This window comes from Pongo pygmaeus, chromosome 21 (assembly GCF_028885625.2).
Source record: "Pongo pygmaeus isolate AG05252 chromosome 21, NHGRI_mPonPyg2-v2.0_pri, whole genome shotgun sequence".
In the NCBI taxonomy this organism is placed as follows: Eukaryota; Metazoa; Chordata; class Mammalia; order Primates; family Hominidae; genus Pongo; species Pongo pygmaeus.
Genome location: NC_072394.2, coordinates 32,426,798 through 32,450,258, shown reverse-complemented (window position 1 = coordinate 32,450,258; position 23,461 = coordinate 32,426,798). Strand labels below are relative to the sequence as shown.

The 23,461-nt window shown below is 46.2% G+C and overlaps 1 protein-coding gene across 9 annotated transcripts in view; it reads left to right on the top strand.

Annotated features, from left to right (window-relative positions):
- The first annotated feature begins 4,375 nt into the window (after positions 1-4,375).
- The window catches only part of SNPH (syntaphilin), a 41,843-nt gene continuing 22,757 nt past the window's right edge, over positions 4,376-23,461 (top strand). For 8 of the 9 annotated variants that reach the window (XM_054467693.2, XM_054467691.2, XM_063659477.1 and 5 more), the window contains exons 1-2: positions 4,376-4,496; positions 4,753-4,859. The gene's annotated coding sequence lies outside the window, so the exon portion shown is untranslated. Of the gene's footprint in view, positions 4,497-4,752; positions 4,860-23,461 lie in introns of those variants that run through there. The other variant, XM_054467694.2, reaches the window with a different exon arrangement.

The following is a 23,461-nucleotide window of genomic DNA, read 5'->3' as shown; positions in this document are numbered from 1 at the left end:
TTCCCATGCCTCAGCCTCCTGAGTAGCTGGGATTACAGATACACACCACCCCACTCAGCTAATTTTTGTATTTTTAGTAAAGACCGAGTTTTGTATTTTTAATAGAGACCTGTTGGCCAGGCTTGTCTTGAACTCCTGGCCTCAAGTGATCCACCCACCTCTACCTCCCAAAGTGCCGGGATTACAGGCATGAGCCACTGCACCCGGCCTATTGTCTTTTTATTTTACTATATTTTTTGTTATAGATTTTAAAAATAGCTATTCTAGGGGTTACAAAATACACACTTAACTTTTCATGCTCTACTTAGAATTGATATTTTACCACTTCAAGAGGAGTGTAAAAATCTTACACCATATAGGTCCCTTTATATTGTAAAGGAATATACATATTCCTCCTTTATATTGTACTTGTCTTATCTACATACATTAAACCCCCATCAACAATTGTTGCTTTCCACTGTCAAACATATTTTAAAAGATCAAGAGAAGAATAGCCTATTAAATTTACCCAAATATTTACCATTTTTGTTCTCCTTCCTTCTTGATGTTCCAAATTTCTTTCTAATATAATGTCCCTTTTGTCTGAAGAACTTAATTCAGTAGTTCTTTTAGAGCAAGTGTGCTGGCAATGGATTATCTTCATTTTCCTTAATTGGAGAATGTGTTTATTTCACTTTCATTTCTGAAGGATATTTTTGTTGGGTATAAAATCCTGGTTGACAACTCTTTTCTTTAAGCAATTTAAAAAAATTGTTCTGTTTTCTTCTGCCCTCCATGGTTTCTGATAAGAAACCAACAGTTATTTAAATTATTATTCCTGTATTTTTTTTTTTTTGGCACAGGATCTTGCTCTGTCACCCAGGCTACAGTGCAGTGGTACAGTCAGTCATGGCTCACTGCAACCTCGACCTCCCAGGCTCCAGCAATCCTCCCACCTCAGTCTCCTGAGTAGCTGGGACTACAGGCAAACGCCACTATACACAGCTGATTTTTGTATTTTTTATAGAGGTGGGTTCTCGCCATGTTGCCCAGGCTGGTCTCAAACTCCCGGGCTCAAGCAATCTGCCTCTTGGCCTCCCAAAGTGCAGGAATTACAAGTGTGAGCCACTGCATCCAGCCTATTCCTGTATTATTAATGCATCATTTTTCTCTGACTGCTTTAAAGATCTTGTTTTGTTTTTAATTTTCAGCAGTAACTGAAAACTATTATTATTATCATTATCATCATTTGATTTATTCTCTCTGGGGTTCACCAGAGAGAATTTATTCTCTCTGGAGTTTTATTTACTCTGTTCCGCTTTGCTGCCTACTTTCCACAGTTGAACTTGCATCTGGGACCAGGAGGTAGGAGGACAGAGACAAAAAAAAAAAAACAGAGGCTCACCCTCCCTCAGGACTACAGCTACTTTTATTGAAGAAGTTTCTCCTCTCTCAGAGTTTTGGGTACCTGTGGGTTCCTGCTGTCACAGACACCACTGCAGGATGGCCTAGGGCCTGGGTCATGAGACAATGGAGAAAAGATTTGAAAGGAAAAGAAAAATGATATCTCCCACATACTCTGAGCATCAGAAGTCCCTTTTCCTGATGTTCAAGTCAAAACTAGGGAGAGTCTTTGGGAGCTTTCTCTTTATTGAGCCCCAATTCCAGATTTTGATCTGCCTTGAGACCAGGCCAGGAGTTATAGGAAGAAATAAAAATGATAAATTCACCAGTAGTTCAGTGGTAGGATATGTCAAATTCTGGCTTCTTCCCCAATGTGCCTGCTAGTATTTTGTCTTCAGAATCCTCAAATAGCTGCTACATGCATTTTGTTCAGGTTTTATTGCTGCATTCTGTGGGAGAGTATGCTTAGCCAGAACTGGAATAAAATTGCTTTTGAAACTAAAAAAAATTGTTATGTATTTTCAACTAGTCCAAAACAAAACAAAATTACTAACTTATTAGGAATAATTTTGTTTTATACTTATAATCCTCATTTGTTGCAATTTACATTATAACTAAACACCAGTTCTCTTCTCAATCATCTGCTTCCTGATGCTAAAGAGAATACTTTACTAGCTAACACCATTCCAGATGGGAGTAATATGAGTGAGGTCGCTCTCTTGCTTTGGGGAAGTTCCTTGTGGAGATTTCTGGGAAATGTAGTCTTCTAAGTATCAAGCAAAAAAAAAAAAACCAAAACCAAAAAAACAAAAAAAACCCCACACAAAACCCTACACACATACACACATGAGGATGGGACAGCCAGGCATGGTGGCTCAAGCCTGTAATCCCAGCACTTTGGGAAGCTGAGGATTGCTTAAGCCCAGGAGTTGGAGACCAGCCTGGGCAACATAGTAAAGCCCTATCTCTATTAATAAACAAAACAGCATGGGAACAGACAAAAAAATATTTTAATGACAATCTCGGAAATGTTCTCCTTCTAAACATATAATAATTACATGGCTTCCTTTGGTTTCACTTTAAGTGTAAAAATGTCACTGATAAATTTCAGTGAGCATTAGAGCAGTTAAAACATTTTATCAATTAACTTGCTAATATAGCATTAGGTGTTTTGGACAGAAGGCCTCAACATTTCACATTGCTTTTTCAACTAGTTTCCTATTCCTGCTACAATTGCTCTGCCATGTTTTTCTAGAAAACATAATATAATAATGGCTATCTGATAGGATACAGTTTAACTGAATACAGGAGAAAATAGAATCAATGTCCTCTCCAAAATTTATTAGCATTTGTTGCAAAAAAAAGTAATGGATTTATTGCAGCTCAGAGATACAGGAAAAGATTTGACGTGAAAAGCAACAGTAAACTTAAAATAATTATTTTTTCATGTACATTATCAATATTAACTATTTCTCACCAGGCCAGTACTGCAGAGTCATGATGTAAATCAGTGAAGTCACTTTACAAATTCTTCTCTTGGAAAAGTCAGGTTGGGGCAGAGAGTAGAGGGTACCAAGTTCAGCACCGGTGAGAGTAAACAGACTTAAGGACTTAAGAGCCTTAAGAGACTTAAGACAAAAGGACTTCCAGGATGGCACCTGGCTTAGTGTTCCCATAGAAGACTGGGGCCTGGCACAATGTGTGCTTGCTTTCTCATTTACTTAGTCAATATTTATTGAGCTCCTACTATGTGTTAGGCACTGCTCTGGGCACTGAAAATACAGCAAGGGAAAAAAACAAGTTCCTTCCCTCATGAAGTGTACATTCTAGTGGGAGTGACAAATGACACATAGTAAATATATACTATGTCAGCTGGTAATTAAATATAGCAAAACTAGGGGCAAAGGAGGTGGAGAGGAGGGAGTTAGTATTTTATGTAGAATGGTTAAGGAAGGCCTCTCTGAGACAGTAACATTTGAGCAGAGACCTGGAGGAAAGGAAGGATTGAACCATCTCTGGTGTGTTCTAGGCAAAGGGGACAGCAAATGCAAAGGCCCAGCAGTGAGGCCTCAGCAAGAAGGACAGCTTGATGGGAGAAAAGTGAGTAATGGGGAGAGCCACGCAAGATGAAGTCAGAGAGCTGGAGTAAGATGAGGGCATGTGGCAGAGAGCGACACAGAAAACCACTGGATGGTTTAGAGCAGAGTAATGACAGATCAGATAGGCCTGGTTCAGAAAGAAGGAGCCCATTCCCACTCCGCCTACTTCCCACACATGAAGCAGATAAGAAACCAAGCCCAGAAAGTGAGTTAACTTATCTAAAGTTGTATGGCTAGAAATGGAAGGGCTAGGCAGAAAATCCAGTTTTTTGGACTTTTTGGTCTTCCTGTTTTCCCTGTGACAGATGGAAGACAGAGGGAAAAGAGCCACAATGAACATTTTAAGTTGTGATTGCTTATCTCTCCGAGATCTTTCCAATGATTCACCTTTTTACTACTTCAGAGGAAAACATTTCCATTTTCAGACACTTAAGATTCCTGCTGTCATCGTTAGTAGCCCAAGTGGTTGCCATTCACATTAAATACCCCTGGTACTCAGACTTGGTTTGGGCAATGAAAAATGTTCCTAAAGGCTTTTAGATAAAAATTACTATTTGACTAGAGCCAACTATGTGCCAGGGAGTGAGATTGGTATCATCACCCCATGTTACAGAAGAAAAAGCTGAGGCCCAGAGAGGTGAAGGGACTTGCACAGGGTCACACAGCCGACCAAGACGCTTTCCACCACGCCCAATCGATCGCCCAGCTCAAAATACTGGCTGGTGTGTAGGTGGGAGAGGCTCCCGCTCCCCGTGTGCTCGTTGTCTCTGCTCCCAGGCCTTCTAGAGCAAGATACTAACTATCTCTTTAAGAAGGAAAGTAAAGACGGGCCGCTTACGCAGCTGCCGGCGAGCCGCCGACTGGCTGGTCCCTTCCATCCACCTCACCCTCCCCGCCCCTCCCTCCCGGCAGCCCCAGCCCCGGCGAGCACCCAGCTAGCCGCCTCCTGCAGGGGCTCGGGAGAGCAATTCGGCGGCCCCGGCAGGGCAGCTGAAGCCATGGAAGCCTCCGCAGGTGATGACAAGGACCCCGGGGACCTCCGGGCCCACCGCCCAGCTGCACCCGCCGCAGTCCAGAGTGCCAAGTGCCAGGGGGTGGGGTGGGGGCCGCGGGCCGCGAGGAGGAGGGGACGGAGCACCCGGCAGGCAGCCTGCCCTCCAAGCCTTCTGGCTGCAGCGGCCCAGCTGTCAGCGGCCGGGGGCTCAGCTGCCCGGGTGTCCCCCGCCCGCGCTCACCCGCCCCGGTCTATCTCTTTTTCCTAACCCCGCAGGTCGCTGATCAGGGCCAGGCGGCTGCAGCAGCGACTGCAGAGGCGCTGCGCCAAGCCGGGCCAGAGTGGTGCCAGCCGGCGGGGCTGCGGAGGGCGAGTGGACTCAGGTGAGGAGGCCGCGGCGGAGCGGGGAGCTGGCCCTCCGCTGCACCGCGGCAGGTGGGGGCCGCTTGCAACCTCTCGCTGCGGTAGAATCCCTTGGAGGGCACCAGCCTGAGAGGGGTTAATCGTGACTCATTCTTACCCTCCCTTCATTCCCCTACATCCCTTTAAGCGCTTCCCTCCCTCCCCCTCCGTGAAATGTACGAATTAGAGGGTGCTTATTGCAGCAGAGAAGATGCCCAAAGTGGGCGATTAGGAGGTTTTTAGGGAACCCACCCCCCCCCCAATTTTTATTTGTCTTCCTCTTCTGGCATTTGGCAAACATTTAAGCTTCTCTTTTCCTTCTTGGAGGAGGAGCAGGGGTACCTGGGGGTGGGAGAAGGATGGAACCCCACACCCACCCCAAGGTCAAGTGCCAATGACTGCTTCCATCCCATCTTTCCCTCTGAGAAGCATCAGGGCCCTGCAGTAGATCTGGGGAAAAAATGCCCATAAGTCTTAGAGTGGACGATCTGAGCCTCCGTCTCCCCGGAGCTTCCCTGGGATATGAAGCCTTCCACTCCCCAGCCGGGAGCTGGGCTGTTTGCAACACCTACTAGCCTGGGGAGCCCCGTATTCCCTTCCCAACCCTGCAGACTGAAAGAGAGGCCAGTCACATGCTGCCTGTTTCCTCTGCCTTCTCTGCCCATCTGGTGGTGTCCGGATGGGCTGAAGGAGCTTCTTAGAAAAAGGTGATCTCTGCAGGCAGAGTCGTATAAGGAAAGTGCCAGAGATTGGGGTTCTAGGCCCTTAACTTGCTAGTTGGCCACAAGTAGCCATTTTAAAATTCTTTAGGCGTGGGTGTCTGTCTGCTCATCTGTTAAATGAAGGAATTGGATTAAATGATCTGTATAATTTTAGTATATCACTCGAGCAGCTTTTACATGTCAGGGGGACCCCTCTGCTAAGGCAACTTAAATTTAGGTTCATGAAATAATTGGGGTTTCCTCAGTTGATATCTTTCAACTCTGACTTCTTGAGTGAAACACTGACCTTGTGGGCCTCAAGGAGCTGGAGGTGCCAGACAGTCCTATGTTGACATCCCTGAGCTGCCAAGTGACTTGCCTTCCCCCAGCTTCAGTTTCTCCATCTGTAAATCTGGGGGTACAGCCCGCAGAGGGCTGATGTGAAAATTAAATGAGATGTATGTGGAAGCACCTAAAATAGTGCCAGTGCCTGGCGCATAGTAGGTTCTCAGGAACTCAGGACTTGGGAGATAGGCTGGGGGAAGAGAGGAAGAGGTGACTGCTTTTAGTCCTCTTCTCCTCCCCATCCCCTGCCTGTCTCTTCCACACCCCTGCAGATGGTGTCCCTGCCAAGGGTAATGAATGCTGAAGTGTACTGGGCCACCAGGCTGAGGGCCTAGGCAGGCAGCAACATTTCCACTGCAAGGGTTGTGACATCATTCTAGCAAATGATGGTCCCAAGGAGGCCTGTAGCCTGGCTTTGGGTTTGGAAAATCCTGGCATCCAAGGGCGGAGTCTCTGAGGGAACAGAAGCAGCAGAATCTTGTGTGCTGGCAGGAGAGCAGGGATCAGGTCTTCCGGATCTCACACGAATCCCACTGTGGCTCTCTTGCCCTCCCTGGAGTGTCTCCCTAGAGTCACCCTGAGGCCAGGCAGTCAAGTTTTTGGTGCCTGTATTTTCGATTCTTTATCTTTCTTCCTGCTGTCATTTTCAGCCTAGCACTCAAGCCTTTCTTGCTTGTCTTTATTCCACAGATACCTCCTGCCTTTTGACAGCATGATAAAGGAGGTTCTCCATAGGGTTGGGTGGGGAATTTTGCTGCTGCACCATTTGGACCAAAAGAAGTTGTCATATCCCCCCACTCCCACCCTAAATTCCTATTTGGCAGAGGTCCTATCATTTTCCTTTCTATGTCTCCAGCCTCTGGCCCATGAGTAGGCCCAAAGTAGGTGCTCCGTAAGTGTTGAATGAAACAAACTTGAGGAAATTATGTCCCTAAGCCAACTAGGTTAGGGAGAAACTGTAGGAATGTGTTGATTATGTAGGTGAAAGCCCTTTTAAGAGTGGGACATCGTCCAGGTTATTGGTTGTCATTCTTATTGCTATTACAACTACTGTTATTATTGCTATTGCTGGTGATTAACAGATGCTTTGCCTACTCCTCTAGGGCTCCTGACTAGACCAAAAGGGGCCAGATGTGCCTGGGAGGGTGGTGATGTTGGCAAAAAGGGATCCAGATGGTGCTGGCTGGTGTGAGATGACTGTGAAGGGAGGAGGATTGGGAAGGGAATGATTCTAGCCATTTTCTGTGTTTGAGGGAGGAGAGCAGATAATTAGAATCCAGTGGGACAACATGGATATGCAGTAGAAAGTCAGGAGACCCAGGTCCCATGTCCCATTGAACCACTGCCTTATTATGTGACCTTGGGCCAGTCAGGCCTCCCCTCAAGGCCTCTGTGTGCCCATCTATATAATGATGGGACTGGACTAAGTGATTTCTAAGACCCCTTCTGCTTCTGACATTCTGTCGAGTGGATTTTGTTAAATAAAAATCAGACAATTATTATTACCCTCAACGTCATTTATGAAGTCCCAGACCATTAACTATCTCAGGTAATCCTTAAAGAAAATTATGACTGTTTCAAAGATGAGGAGACTGAGGCTTGGAGAGATTAAGTGACTTGCTGAGGATTGCACAGCTAGAACTGTTATCTGACACCAGGTCTGTCTGGATCATCCTCTTCCAAAGGTTTCACTGCCTCTTCATGCATACCTTGCTGATGCTGTGAGTTGTGTGTGCACTTGCAGGTGTGAATAGGGGTTTGGAGAAGAAAAAGCTGTGAACAATTTGTGGTGAGAGATCAGGCATTTCTCCTAGGTGATTGGTGCAGGGTACTTCCCGGTTGAAAACTGTGTGAGCCAGGAATGGAGAGTTTTCCTTTCACCATGAGCCCTGCTTTGCTGATGGTTGGTGGATGCCCCTTTACCGAGGATAATGGTTAGACCTGAATGACAGTCAGGACAGACACACTTTTTTAGTCTTCTTATGTGTCGTGCTCTGTTTTACACAGGTTCAATAATTTACTGCTCAGATCATCCCATTATGTAGGCACTATATATAAATTTACCCATTTTTATAAGTGAGAAAGCCAGGGCAGAGAGGTGAAGGGTCTTACCCAGAGTCATACAACCAGTGTGTCATAGAACCTAGAAAATGTTTAGCTGGAAGTGCACTGGACTGGGTGTCCAAAGGGTTGCTTTTAGTCTGAGCCCTCTCAATGACTGAGTAACCTTGGGTCAGCTAGTTTCCCTCCGAGAGTTCCCATCCCTCAAATGATCTGCATGCATCTACTGGCTCCAAAAGGCCTACATGCACCCTTGTTCCAGTATTGGAGGTGGAGGGGATTCCTTAACTTGCTAAACATTGACCAGCATTTGTCCTTATTTATTAGCTAGGCCCTGGGCTAAGTGCATAGCATGCAGGAAAGAGTAAATGGTGAGTCCTAGTTTCAAGAAGCTCATATCTAACAGAGGGAGACAGATACCTAAACATATAGATATGAGAAAACATCTGGAAGCTATAAGACATACTGATATGTGTGTGATGGGGTGGCGGGACAGAGAGAGGGGAAGGATCTTTCCTACTGAGTGGGTCAGGAAGGCTGTAGAGAGATGATGCCATTGTCATCTCTATTTTTGGCATTGAGCTTGTGAATAATAATTTAATAATAATAGTAAAGGGTTCTACTTGATTTAGAATGTTTCCAAACAGCCCTAAAGACTTGTTGGCTCCTGTCCTCATCGATCCAGAAGGTGGACACAGAGTCTGGGGGACCATCCAAGCTCACTCTGTAACACAATTTTGATGGAACTATCCGTTTGTCCCGGGTAGACCAGAACCTTTCCTGTCCTTAAAGGCTTCTAGAAGCAGGATTTTGAAATTCCTCTGACAAAGACTGTCTTGTGCCTATAATCATCTGATAGGCTTGGGGAGTTCTTCTTCATGTCTATTCTAGGCATCCCACCTGTCTGGAGGAATGCCTAACACCTGAGAGGTGAAGTCATTTGCCTAAGATTACTCAGCAGGGCTTGGTTCATAACTCTGGCCTAACGGGGATTGCATTTCTAAGCCACATGGGGTCTTTCTACATCTGGGCCACCAGAGGCCCTGGGTGCCAGTTCTCCATTTGATGGGCAGCTGGTGCCGTGGGAAGTCTCGATGCAGGTGATGTGAAGCTCAAGCCAAGGGCCTTGGAGAGGCTGAGGCCTGTGCACCCCAGGCTGATTTGCATTAATGGACAGATATTTATGATGTGTTTGTCGCATACTCAGCACTGTCCTCTGAATTGAGGGGCTGAGCCAACCAAAAGGGAGTGGCTGGAAAGCAGCCTGGCACAGCAGGAAGAGCCAGCACTGAGGAGTCAGTAGACTTGGGTCCTCACCCCAGCTCTGCCATTGACCCACTGGGTGGCCTTAGGTCAGACCCTTTGCTTTTCCATGCCTGCAAAATGGGAGTCAGAGGTGATGATATCTAAGAGCCCTTCTAGCTCTGAGTGGCTAACAATTCAGAAACTCTTTCTTCTTCTTCTTCTTCTTCTTCTTCTTCTTTTTGTTTTTTGGAGGCAGAGTCTTGCTCTGTCACCCAGGCTGGAGTTCAGTGGCATGATCTTGGCTCACTGCAACCTCTGCCTCCCGGGTTCAAGTGATTCTCCTTCCTCAGCCTCCCGAGTAGCTGGGACTATAGGCATGCGCCACCATGCCCAGATAATTTTTGTATTTTTAGTAGAGAGGGGGTTTCACCATGTTAGCCAGGCTGGTCTCGAACTCCTGACCTCAGGCAATCCATCTGCCTTGACCTCCCAAAGTGTCTTTCTTCTGTTCTGTAATGACTTTAGGGGGTAGAAGGGTGGATAGGATACATATAATTGTAACTTGAGGAAGAATAAGATAAATATAACAAAAGGCATGAACAAATGCTTTGTGGATTTGCTGGAGGGAGAGGGGTTGGGAAAGACTCAGTTCAAAAGCCACCTCTTCAAAAATAGAATGATGCAGATATGGTTAGATGAAGTTATGAGTTTTTGTTTTTTGTTTTAACCAAGAGGAATAACAGAAGATTGCTGTCATACTGGGAGAGGAAGTCTGTAGCAGAGCAGTGGGTCTTGGACTTATATTTCACAAAGACCAGTGCATTTGGGAATCCATCCTCAGTTAGCTAGCTTTTTATTTTACCAGATGAGGACATTCAGATGACACTTAGGGTTCTCTTTACCATCACTATCATAAAATAAGAGAAAGAACATTTTAATATTTCTATTCCCCCAAGTAAGAAGGCCATATTATCAGGGGAAAAATGGTATTCCTTCAAATTGAATACATTTTGCTTTGTTAAAAACTCACTGCATTGTCTGTATTTTCCTCATTTTTGCCACAGACTAGTGTTCTCGTGTTTGGCTCTGAAGTTGGGCTGCTGGGGTTTGAATCTTGGCCCAGTTATTTTTTTCCCTCAGAGCCTCTGTTTCCTCATCTGTAAAACTGGGAAATGATGTTGTCTCCTAAGGTCATTAGGAAGACTTTACACCAAAATGAAATATGTTAAGCAAGGATTGTCAAATGTAATTGTCTACAAAGGTAAAACAGGCCGGTTGGGCTGTTTGGGGATTATAGCACATTGGAAAGTGCTTGCTTGAAAGAAGCAGCTGCTATCCCGCTCCCACCATTCTTGCCTACAAGAACATGTGCCCAGTGTTGTCAGATCTTCTGATTTATAAGATAGAAATCTGCATATTTGTTTGTGACATCTCCTAATTTTTAACATGTAGCTGATTAGGCAACATTTTTAAATGCACATATTAAAATGTGTATGTGACCGGCCATCCGTCTGTGACCTCAGATGTAAAGTTTTAGATGCTGGGCACATAGTGCTCAGTCATTATTGGCTGGCCCACGGATGAAGGCAGAGAAAGGAAAGAAGGCTGGAAAGGCAGCCTAGGCCAGGGAATGCCTTGTTTGCAAGGCTAGGGCATTTAGCCTGACTTTGGCAGCTTGTGATCTTCTGCTTCTGGCTCCCCCAGCTTCAAAGGCCCTGATGGTGCCCCTTCCCTTTCGGCAGCACTGTCAGGATTGAGTCTCTGGGGACTGAGGCCTCCAGATACCTCTGTACCCCTTGAAGCTGGCCCTAGCCATGCCTCCCTACCACAGGGTCTCTGGAAGCTTGGTCGGCAGCTTCAGAAGAGGGAACTTGGCTGGTGGCCTGTGCAGCCTGGCACAGAAGCCACCTTTGAGAAAGAGGGGTACAGAGAGGCTCCTGGCAGGTCCTCAGTGGATGGGGTAGTTCCTGTTCTTTGGAAGCCACACCAGCCTTGCAGCAGAGCTTCTGCTGCCCTCTCCTTGGGTTGTGCTTTGATCTGGACAGCAAGCAGTCTCTCTGTGGGCAGCTCTGACACATGGTCCCTGCAGAGGAAAAGTTGGGATCTGGTTGCAAAGACAGCCTAGAGTGTTCTTAGAGAAGGACCTCAGAGGAACTCTTAATTAGCAGAAGGAACCCTACCACGGTTTCAGGGCCTTCTAGGATTCAGACTAAAGCCACTGATGACAGTTCACATTTTTTGTGGCTCCAGTTAATCAAATATTCATCAAGCACCTATCATGGTAAGGTTCTATTCTGGCCACGGTGAAGGAATTCAAAGAAGTATTTATAACCATTCATTCAACCAACATATACTGAGGATCTGCTGTACACACAGGCACCAAGATGTGGTCCCTATCCTCAGGGAGCTGTTTAGGTTGGTTGGAGGGAAGGTATGTGGGTGGTGCACAGGGCCTGACACATAGAAATATTAACAACAGCTGCCATTTGACTGTGTGTCTTCTGAGTATGAGGTGCTAGCCCTCATAGCACCTATTTTAGAGGGTGGATGGGAACTGAGTGGAATCTTCATCTGAAGCACTCAGCACTGTGCCTGCCACACAGTGATATAGCTGTGTTATTCGTAGCCTGGAAAACTGGGCAGATGCGGAAGAAAGGCAACATAAAGATGGGTCAGAGAAAAAAAGAAGCAGTCAACCAATCCGGGCCCACTTAGCATATGTTATCCTTGTTTTATAGAGAAAGACACTGAGACTCAGAGAGGGGAGGAAATTTGTTCAAGGTTACACAGTGGCTGTGTAGCAGAGCCTACACTTAGATGCCAGTCTCTTTGGCATCAGAGCTACTTTCTTCCCTCTAAGCCATACTGCCTCTAAAGAAGTGATCGGTGAACAAAAAATAAATAACTACCGTTAGTTGAACACACACAACAGGTGAGGCACTGTGCTGCTTGCTAAGATAGGAAGTTTTTTAATAGTTGAGGAAACTAGGACCACTAGAAAGAAGAAACTGGCCCAAAGTTATATAAGCACAAGTGCTGGGGTGGGGACTCTGACACAGGTATACAGGATGTGGCTTCCCACACTGTAGTGACAGGATAGCAGTTTTCAGGGGTAAAGGTATTCAAAGTGCAGGCATGGGAGAGAGTGCGGGCTTCTGCATGCCCTGAGAGATAGATACCAGACCAGTCCTTGCAAGTGCCAGCAAGGAAGGCAAATTTTGGCTCAGTTCAAGGGATAAAAGGGAGAAAATTCTAAAAAAAAAAAAAATCTAGTAACAAAACAATGTATTTTGAGAGCTGGCACCTCATCTCTGGGCTGCTAACATAGGGCTGGATGTTCTAGGAGGAATTCTTGCCATAGGATGGAATTTGGAAAGGCTGTGCTTGACAGCTGTAACCCAGAAGATCTGGAATCCTAGTATAGGGCTGGTCACAGATGAGGCAAGCAGTGGGTGCTACTGGCATTCCTAGGAGAAAGAATAGCTGTAGGTTGAGACTATCTGAGAAGGCTTCTCGGAGGAAGAGGAGGAACTAGAACAGGATCTAAAGAGCTGGCACTCGGGAAGGGAGTGGAGGAGGACTGTGTAAGGACAGTGAGTCTGAGGACACTGAGCTCTCTATTCTGGCTAGTCCATTGGTCTGATGCCCTTCAGCAAAGGGCAGCTCCCTGTCCTTTCTGGCTTTTAAAATGGTGGAAACAGAGGCACAGTAAATCCTGGGTCCTGCGTCTTTCCCAAAGCCTCATTAGGCAGCCAGTTTAGCACCACTTCCCCCGTCTTACTTCCCACACATCCCCTCTGTATGCATTGTAAGATTCGCCTCCCTTCCAGCCTCCCTTTCAGAAGTGGCAGACTTTGGACACGAAGCCCCAGAGGGAGAAAGGGTGTGCTAAACATCACCTCTGCTGTGAGGCAAGTGTCATGAGGCAAACTACGTCTTCTGACAGTAGCCACCTTCCTCACTTTTGGGGCTCAGAGCCAAAAGGGGAGGAGCCACAGCTCCATCCACTTAAGCCACCCTGGGCCTTCTGGGAGCCACTCACTTCCTCAGAGTTAGGCCTGGCTCATTTCCAGTTCTGCCACTTGTTAGCCTGGGACTTCAGACAAATTGTGTTACCCCCTGGGCCATTTTCTCATCTGCCAAAGAGAAATCGATTATTCCTGCCTGAGAGGAGATGGGATGATCTGTTGTGGTCCCCTGTGGGAAAGAGCCTGGTATATAGCAGATGTCCCCACAAACACTGCTTCCTCCTGTCTCTATGGGCCTCGATTGCTTTTCTGACCCTCTAAGTCCCGACTCTTGTCCAGGTTAATGATAACAGCTACACTACATGTCGGGCACAGGGGATATGTGACCTTATAGCATCTTCCTGACAGCCCAGGTAAGGAAAGCATTATTATAGAAAAGGAAGCTGAGTTATAGGAAATTTAAGCAATTTGTCCATGGCCCACAGCTCTTACATGGTGGCTGAGCTACCAAATACCTGATTCCAGGGCCCAAACTCTCCCTGCCCCTCATTTTGCTTTCTCATTCTTTTCCTCTCCCCATTTCTGTTCTCTTAGGCCTGTGAATGGGCATTCCTTCCTCCTCAAAGCTTAGCTGGGCTCTTACACCAAGGTTGCTAGCCCTGGACCTGATAGGAGTGAGGTGGTCTAAGAGCTAGAGAAGGACATTTTGATAGTTTATGACTTCAGAAAAGTCCCTGAGTGACCCTTGGACGTGTTCTACCCCAGGTCAGCAGTATTTCCTCCCTGCCATTCCTTTCTACCTCAATTACATTTACTTGCCCTGTTTCTTCTGTCTGAAATTCTCTTCCTACTACTACTGCTATCTCCTCATGTTCAGATCTGTCTCAAGGCCCAGCTGAAACACTATCTTTCAGGGGACCCACTTCCAACTCCCACAGCTCCTTCACAGAGCCCAGGCTCTTAGTCACCAGCCTAAGCTCTGTGCTCTCAGAGGATGGAGAGGACCTGACCCCTCCACACCCTCCTATTCCCTGACTGCAGAGACCACCCCTCCCTGGGTGGCACCCAGGGCCCAGATTGGAGCTGGAGACCATTTGAGCCAACTGTCTGTGGCTTCCTTCTGGAGAGCCCCTTCCCCCTCCATAGGAGGGGGGCTCCTCACTCTGGGGCCGTGTGTCTGAGAGAGAAGGGCTCAGAGGTTGTTAGGCCTGGTGGAGGTTGGTTTTGTAAGGAATCCCTGAGGCCAGCCATCCAGATGAAAAAGCCCAGGATCCAAGCCTAGGCAGCACCGGCCCCCTTGCCCTGCTCTCTGAGTGGTTGGGAACAGAGAGCGCAGGTTGGAGTTGGATACACTTGGACTGCTGTCTCCGTCTCTGCCATGGACTGACTTTGTGACTGGGCAAGTCACTTAATTTATCTGACCCATAGTACCTCAATAGTAAAAATGGGCATCATAATCATAACTCAGGCCTCCTGACAGCAAAGCTGGCATGAGAATTAAACTAGATTGGAAATCTTCTATGTGTAAAGCCCCTACCTAGCCCAGGGGCTTTATTTATTAAACACAGTAGGTACTTAATAAATGCCAGTATCCTTCCATCCGTGTTGTATAGGAATCACTTTATAACTTCCCTACTTTCCCAAAGTGCCAACACATCTTCATTTGGTAGTGAGCTCCCTCCTCACTGGAGGTATACAAACTGGGTCCGGGTGACTGCAGAACAGGAATGTTATTCCGAGAAACAGAACTTCAGTCAGATGGATGTTGGGCTTTGAAACCTTCAGATTCTTTCCTGTCCAGAATTTTTGCGATTCTATGAAGACTTGACTCAGATCTCGTTGGTCAATTATTAGAAATCAGTTGGGGTTCAGCTTGGATGTCTGTTTTGCACAGATAAAAGACAGACTTCTGCTGGAGTTGTGAACTAATTGAAGGCTTTCTCCCAAGAGGTGGCAAGGGTAGAAACAAAATCAGGCCCAGGAGGAAGGACTCCAAGGGATCCTGTGAAGGGAATCTGGCTGGGATATTAGGGGCATGTGGCGAAATGTTTAGGTTGAATTTGGGGAAGGCTATACCATGGCTGCTAGAAATAGTTTCCTGGGGCAAGGATTGTTTGATTTGTCTCTGAACCGCCAGTACCCAGCACAAACCAGGTACACAGGAAACATTCTAGAAAATGTTGAGTAAATGACAAGAAGCTTTGGTGTCCCTATCAGATGGAATCCTGGATTGAGGGATTCCTTGGGACTAGAGGCCATGTGGGAGTTTCATACTCTGTGTGTGTATGTGTATGTGCCTGTGTCTGTGTGTGTCTGTGTCTATGTGTGTGTGTGTCTGTGTGTATGTCCGTGTGTATGCCTGTGTGTCTGTCTGTGCCTGTGTATCCGTGTGTGTGTCCGTGTGTGTACCTGTGTGTGTCTGTCTGTGCCTGTGTGTCTGTGTGTGTATCTGTGTGTGTGTCGTGTGTCTGTGTGTGTGTCACTGTCTGTCTCTGTGTGTGCCTGTGTGTGTGTGCGTGTGTGTGTGTCTGTGCCTGTGTGTCTGTGTGTGTATCTGTGTGTGTCCGTGTGTGTGTCCATGTGTGTGCCTGTGTGTCTGTCTGTGCCAGTGTGTCTGTGTATCTGTGTGTGTGCCTGTGTGTGTGTCTACGTGTGTGACTGTGTGTGTGTCTGTGCCTGTGTTTCTGTGTGTATCTGTGTGTGTGGCGTGTGTCTGTGTGTGTGTGTCAGTGTCTGTGTATGTGTGTCTGTGTATGTGTGCCTGTATGTGTGTCTGGGTCTGTATGTGTGTGTATCTGTGTGTGTCAGTGTGTGTCTCTGTGTGTGCCTGTGTGTGTGTCTGTGCGTATCTGTGTCTGTGTGTCAGTGTCTGTGTGTGTGTTTGTGTGTCAGTGTCTATATGTGTGTATCTGTGTATGTGTGTCTGTGTGTGTGTGTGTGTGTTGTTTGTTTTGTTTGCCTGGCTTCCTGTTTGCTATGCTTTCTGTTTTCTTTCCTCCACTCTTTCCCATCCTCCTCCTTCTAGCTTTATTGAAATATAGTTGATATACAACCAGCTTCACATATCTAAAGTACAGTGTGGTAAATTCTGACATATTTCTATACTGATGAAACCATCACCACAATTAGGATAGTGAACATCTCCATCGTCCCCAAAAGTTTCCTCCCCCCTCATCCTCAGGCAATGACTGATCTGCTTTCTGTCAGTACAGATTATTTCACATTTTCTAGTAGTTTATATAAATGAAATAATATAATATGCACATTTTTGGTTTGGCTTTTTCACTCAGCATAATTATTTTGAGATTCATGTTGTATATACCAATAGTTTATTCCTTTTTTTTTCTTTTTTGTTGAGACAGAGTCTCACTCTGTCACCCAGGCTGGAGTGCAGTGGTGCGATCTCGGCTCACTGCAACTTCTGCCTCCCGGGTTCAGGCAATTCTCCTGCCTCAGCCTCCTGAGTAGCTGAGATTACAGGCGTGCGCCACCATGCCCAGCTAATTTTTTTTAGTTTTAGTAGAGACAGGGTTTCACCATACTGGTCAGGCTGGTCTCGAACTCATATTCCATAGTATGGAGAAAGGATAAATCATCATTTGTTTATACATTCATCTGTCTGTTGATGGACATTTAGTTTTTTCCAGTTTTTTGGCTATTACAAGTAAAGCTGTTATAAATGTATGTGTATAAATGTTTCAGTGGACATACACTTTCCTATTTTCTTGGGTAAGTTCCTAGAAGAATGGCTGTATCATTTGGTAAATATATATGTAATTTTTTACTGCCCAAGTGTTTCCAAAGCACCTGTACCATTTGACATTCCTATTCACAGCATTATGGGAGTTTCAGCTACTCTACATCCTCATCAGTACGTGGTATGGTTAGTCTTTTAAATCTTAGCCACTCTAATAGTTTGTAATGGTATCTCCTTATGGCTTTAACTGGCATTTTCCTAATAACTAATGATGTTGAGCATCCTTTTGTGTCTATTTGACAGCCACATATCCTCTTTGGTGAGGTATCGGTTCAAGTATTTTGCCCATTAATTTTTAAAAACTGGGCTGTTGGCTTTCTTATTGAGTTGTATGAGAGTACTTTATACATTCTGGGTATAATTTCTTTGTTAAATATATATTTTGCAAATATGTTCTCCCAGTGTGTAGGGCTAGCCCTAGAGGGCCTTGTGGAAGTTTCATACTCAGTGTGTATGAGTGGGTGAGAGAGACACTGATAGAAAGACTGGTTTCCTGAGAGACTCCGGCTTCTTCTTTTTTTTTTTTTTTTTTTTTTTTTTTTTTTTTTTTGAGACAGGGTCTCACTCTGTCAGTCTGTCACCAAGGCTGGAGTGCAGTGGCACCATCACGGCTCACTGCAACCTCCACCTCCTGGGCTCAGGTCTTATTTTGCAAACAGGGAGCCTAAGTCCCTTAGATGCCATGAAGGTTTAGTGTCAGAGCCCACAAACAGCTCTGATGTCTAGAGAGGCCTGGCTGGCCCTTGATGCCTTTTATTCCTGTGACCCTGGGCGAGTAAGGTAACTTAGCATCCCTCATCTTGTGAAGATGTGCACAGCAGTGCCTTCCTGTGGGTGAGAGACTGGAGTAGAGCTCTCCAGCCGACCCTCCCAACAGCAAGGGCGAGGAGTGTGTGTCAGTGCCAATGCCATCAAAAGGCCTTTTGGAGGCAGAGATGGAGAGGCTAACTATTCAGTAAGGAAGGTTTGTTGGGCTCCACACTGACCAGATTGGGGGATGCACTGGCTGGAGCGGTGCCCACAGCTTTTCTGCTTTGCTCTGAGCTGTGTGGAGCCTGGACGAGGACCTTGTGACTTCTTCTGCCAGACCTCTTTCTCAGCTCATCAGCATCACACACACATGTGTGTGTGCATGCACATATACTTGTAGGCTCAGTAACTCCCAAAGGGTGGGAGACTGGCCTACAGGTGGGGATGTGTGTAAACAGCCTGTATCCTATTGGTGCACGATGTGCTCTAGCTGTGAATTCTGTCTCCCTTGAGGCTACACACAAGCATTCAGGCCTGGATTGAACTTGGAAAATAAGTAGGATGAAGAGGCTTGGGAGAGCTTTCCAGGAAGACAGCACAGCATAGGCAGAAGTCCAGTGAATTTTCAAGATGAATTGCAAAGGAGGTGTGTGGGAAATGAGGCTGACAAGGCAGAGGTCGGGTTGTCACAACTGCTCTATGAGGTGGGATGTGTTATCTCCACTTTATAGATGGGCAGACTGAGGGACCCAGAGGTCAAGAGAGGTATGCCTTAGGTCTGAGTCATACTCAGTGGCAGAGCTGAGTATCCTAGCCCCAAGTACTGTGGTCTCCATACTGTACCAGGCTTTGTCCCAAGAGAGTGAGAGGATGGAGCTACCTCAGGGGCCCTCTTCCTGGTTCCTGGATTGATGGAATGGGGTTCTCAGAACTGTCAGGTCATCTGTTTGGCTGCCTGACTTCCCTCAGCAGGTGTTTACTAAGCCTTGATTTCGAATCCAGCTCTGTTCCTAGCACCTGGGAAGACTCCAAGCCTCTGAAGGCATGATGCCCATTCCTCTTTTAGCCCTTGCAGGATAGCAGACACCTAGCCAGGTTCCCAAGCCCAGGGTGCTGCTGTTCACAACTCACAGGCCAGAACTGTCTCTGCAACTCTGGGTGGAGTGGGGGGTGTGTTTGTATGTTTTAAGGTAGATATATTGCCACCCCTGAATAGGGTTCTATTATTGAGGGAGGAGGGATAGAATATTGGGTAGGCAGTGAAGCTAACCCACACAGAGGCCTGGGCGCCATCACAATTCTTCCCTTTCCATCATTCCCTACAGCCTATCTCTTCTGGGGACCCTCAAGAGTCTACTTCCTAAATTTCTCTTGAAGCCACCTTTACTTCTGTCACCTCCTCACCTCCACTCTCATTTTACCTTCTATAGCCTTCGTTAAAACTTCGTCATCCCTGACCTTCTGTCCTGGTGCTTCTCTTCATCTCTTCCCAGTCCATACTTGGCAGAGCTCGTACAGGGTTATCTTCTGTAATATAAATCTGACCTTGAGCCTTAGGCCTGCCTTGACCTTGAACTGTAAACCTGACTTTGACCTTAAACTTGATCAGAACATTTTTCTGTAAGCTCAAAAGGCTTTTTTCTGCAGGCTCAGCCCTTCTCTCTACTCTCCCTATGCCCCTACACTGTGTGGTCTAGCAGTACCCAGCCCCCTGTAGCTCTCTTACTCTTCATGACTCTGTAAATGCTAACCCCTGTTCCTGCACAGAATGTGGAATGCTCCTCCACAGGCGGCTCCTGGGTACCTGGAGAACAACTATGCACCTGTCCTCCAGAGCTCTGCTCAAGGGCACCAGCTTCTGAGTTCTGCAGAGGAGTCCCTCTCTCTTCTGCCCAACCCCTCACTGACACGTGCTTTGATTATGGGACTATTGGCAGAGGAGGAAGTGGCACACAATAGACACTTGGTAAATATTGACTGAAACAGCCATGCCAGAGCTGCCACACAGATAGGAAATGCTGTAATTAGAAGGGGGAGTAGCTTTGGGAGGCTTGCTTTCAATCTGGGAGCTAGGCCATTTCTGAGCTCGGCCTCAGTTCCCCGCCTGCATTGCCATGGGGCAGAGGGTGGAGGGTGGAAGGCGGGGGCGAAGATACTTGCCACAGGGCCGGAGAGACATGGAAAAATCATCTTGGATGATTTGTATGTCTGAGCTTGAACACTTTGCCTTTTAAGGCTTTGGCTAAGTGCTGGTGGTTTGATCAAGTAGAAAACCCAGCTAATAGGTGTACATTATGGGTGGGAGAACCAATAGGCAACCTAGCCCTTCGGGAAAGCAGTTTGGCAGCACATTCATACTTTTCAACCCTATAAATCCATTACCAGAGAACCAGCCTAAAGAAATAATTCTAAATACAGGAAACTAATTATTCACAAAGATACCTATTGTAACATCATTTTTGATAGAAAGTCTAAATGTTCAACAGAGAGGGAGGCTAAATGAACCATGACACACCCATCAAATGGAATACTATGCAGCCCGTAAAATACTTTTTATAAAGGATATGCCATATGGGCGATTCTTAAACTATGGTACATTTTGAAAATATACAAGTTATATATTTTCCACGACTGTAACTGTGTAAATATAACAACCCCTCGCCGCCTAAAAATGTCTGTGCTTAGAAAAAGGCCTGAGAAGGGGCAGCAATCAAATTAACCAGTGGTTTATCTTTAAGTAGCAAAACTGGAAGGCTTTTAAATGGGTATGTACTACTTTTACAACTATATTTAAAACTGTAAAATTACCCAGTTGGAGCTAAGGGAGCCCATTTTAGTTCGGTACCTTTCTGGTATAAGTTATTCATTTGTCTCTGGGCCTTGGTTTATAACATACGGGAAAGAAATTACTGTTCATCCAGCAGTGTGTGTGCCAGGCTCTTTGCATGCACCACTCAGTTCAGTCTTCACAACTGAAACCCCATTTTACAGATGAAGTTAAAGCTGGTGTCAGCCCTATGCTAAGAACTAGGTTTCCAGCTTGATTCTGCCCCAGGACAAAGCCCCCGCTCTTTACATCATATCAGGGGCCCCTAGGATGCCTGCTCTCGGGAAAGCGGAGTGAGAGGGACACTTGAGAGTGTTATGTCAACAGAGCCAGTGTAGGCTGAGCCTTTCCCCTGAGTTTATTTTACAAGGTCGGGGAGATCAGTGTTTGCCAGCAAGTGGGAAGAAGAGAGGTTTTAGCTGCATGTAGCCGGAGATGGTGCTCTCTGCTTTACCTCTCTGGCCCCACCAGCCTTTTCCTGAAACGGATTTCCCCCTCAGCCCAAGTGGCCCATTCTTCTTACCTGACAGCTGGGAACCAACCAAAAGAACGTTGCAAGGCTGCATTCTCAGCCTCCTTGTACATCCCAGTGCCCTGGATTCAGAGTCGTAAGCCTGGGGTTGCAGTCCTGGCCCCACTGCTGATTTACTTGGGGCCTTGGGCAAATGCCACCTACCCCCACGCTGACCTCAGATCTTCTACCTATAAAATGAGACTGGACCGGAAAAGAGATTCCAAGCTCCAATGCCAGGCCACTAACAAAAAACACAGACCAATTAAAGAGCAAGAGCTCTGGTAAGAACTCTGACAGAAGGGAACAACTTCTCAGTCTCAGACAATCATTGCCATGCAGGAATGCAGGCACGGAGCTGAAAGATCTTTTAATTTGTTTGAGACAAGCCAGAAAACATGGATTTTAAAAAAATATGAAATCTCTCAGTTTATAAATATTGACTGAATTGGAATACATATACATGCAGGTCTTCAAGCACGATACAGCCGTGGGCTGCCAGTTTGAAATCTCCGTAGTCACCTGTCTCTGGGCACCTTCCTACCCCAACCTTCTGGTACCTGGACTCCTGGTCTACAAACACTTGCTAGGGCCAGTGCTGGGCAGAATAGGACCCGGGGCTGTGACAGCAAGGTCAATCTGCTGAAAAGGAGGAGAAGGCCCTAAGTTTGCTTTCCTGGACCCCCAGGCTCGCATTTGCCCAATACTTAGCCTTCAAAGGCTCTGCCCAGCTACCTTCTAGAAATCCTATCCCAGCTGTGACATGCACCGTGTACCAAGGGCTTGCTGTATATGCTCAGCAGCACAACCCTCCCTTCGTTGTCATGGCAATGATTAACCTCATGTACACACGAGGAAATTGGTCCTGATACTGATGGGCCTGAGGGCACACAACTCCCAGCTGAGCTCTTGCATATAGTCATTACAGCCCTTAGAGGGGACCCTCTGGTGCTATTTTTTCAAAGATGAATAAAACTCTTCCAGCTCATAACTTAGCAGGAGAGGCAAGCCCACTAAATAGGACACTGTGTGTAGAAAGGACTATAATAATATAAACAAAGTACCACAAAGCTTTTTTTTCCCCCTTTTGTTGACTTGCTAAGAAGCCTACACTTACTTGGGTGGTGACATCTACCCAAATCAGTGCAGACCCCCTTATTCATTCAGCAAAGATTTATTGAGGGCCTGTGGTGGCGTGACACTAGTCTAGGCACAGGAGACTAAATAAAGCATAAAATGGGCATCTATCCTTACCTCTCTGGAGCTTATATTCTAAAGACATAAAATAAATACATACATAAATATGTTAGCTGTTGCTAAGGACGGTGGAGAAAAAAGAAGCATGGGAAGAAAGAGGAGTGCTATAGGAGGAGGGGTTGTATTTTAAACACAGTGGTCAGAGAAGATTCACTGAGAGGGTGACCTTGGAGCAAAGACCCGAAGAGGGAGAGAGAATACACGGGGCAGAGATCGAGGAGAAGAGCATTCCAGGCAGAAGGAACGGCATGTGCAGAGGCCCTGATGAGGAGATGTGCAAGAAGGCAGGGTGGCTAGAGCAGAGTGAATGAGGGGGAGAGGTGATGAGGTCAAAGAGATAAGCAGGGGTCAGGGGAGAGATGCACAGAACTTTGCATCAGCCGAAGAAAAGGCTTTAGCCTCTATTGAAAGGAAGGACCGTTGGAGGAGTTTTGAGTAGAGGAATGACCTGATCCAATTTATGTTCTAAAAGGATCCCTTTGGCTGCTGGGTAGAGTTTGTAGGAGATAATGAGACCTGCATCATCTAGGAGAGACATGGTGGCTTGGACCAGGGATGGAGCAGTGAAGATGCCGAAAGGTGTCAGATTCTGCGACTATGTCAGCCTCAGTTTCCTTATCTGTAAAATGCATACACTGTGCAGGGAATAAAAGCTGACAGGCTTTTCTGATAGACATGAGAGTGTTGGCCTACTCCACTGGAATGATGGGATTGCCATTAACTGAAATGAGGGAAGCTGCAGAAAAACAGATTTTTAAGGCAAAATCAGAAATTCATATTTTGGATGTGCTAATTTTGAGATACTCTGTTAGACCAAAGTGGCAATGTCCTGAAATCCTGTTGTTTGGTAGACAATGATCGGTTTGGGGTTTTTCTTTCCTTTTCTTTTTTTGCAAGTAGACTTAAGAAAGCATAAAATGAATCTGTAGTCAGGAACCTCTCAGATACAAATGAGTATAGTATTTCAGATTAAGATTTTGGACAGGGAGAAAAATGTAATATACATGAATAACATTGAGAATAAGAATATATTCAGGCGAATAAATAATTACTGCTATTTACGGAGTGCTGTCCCTATGCCAGGTCCTTGCTAGGCATTTCACGTGTGTTATCGCACGTTGTGATTATACTCATGGACAACTGTAATTAGCCCCATTTGAC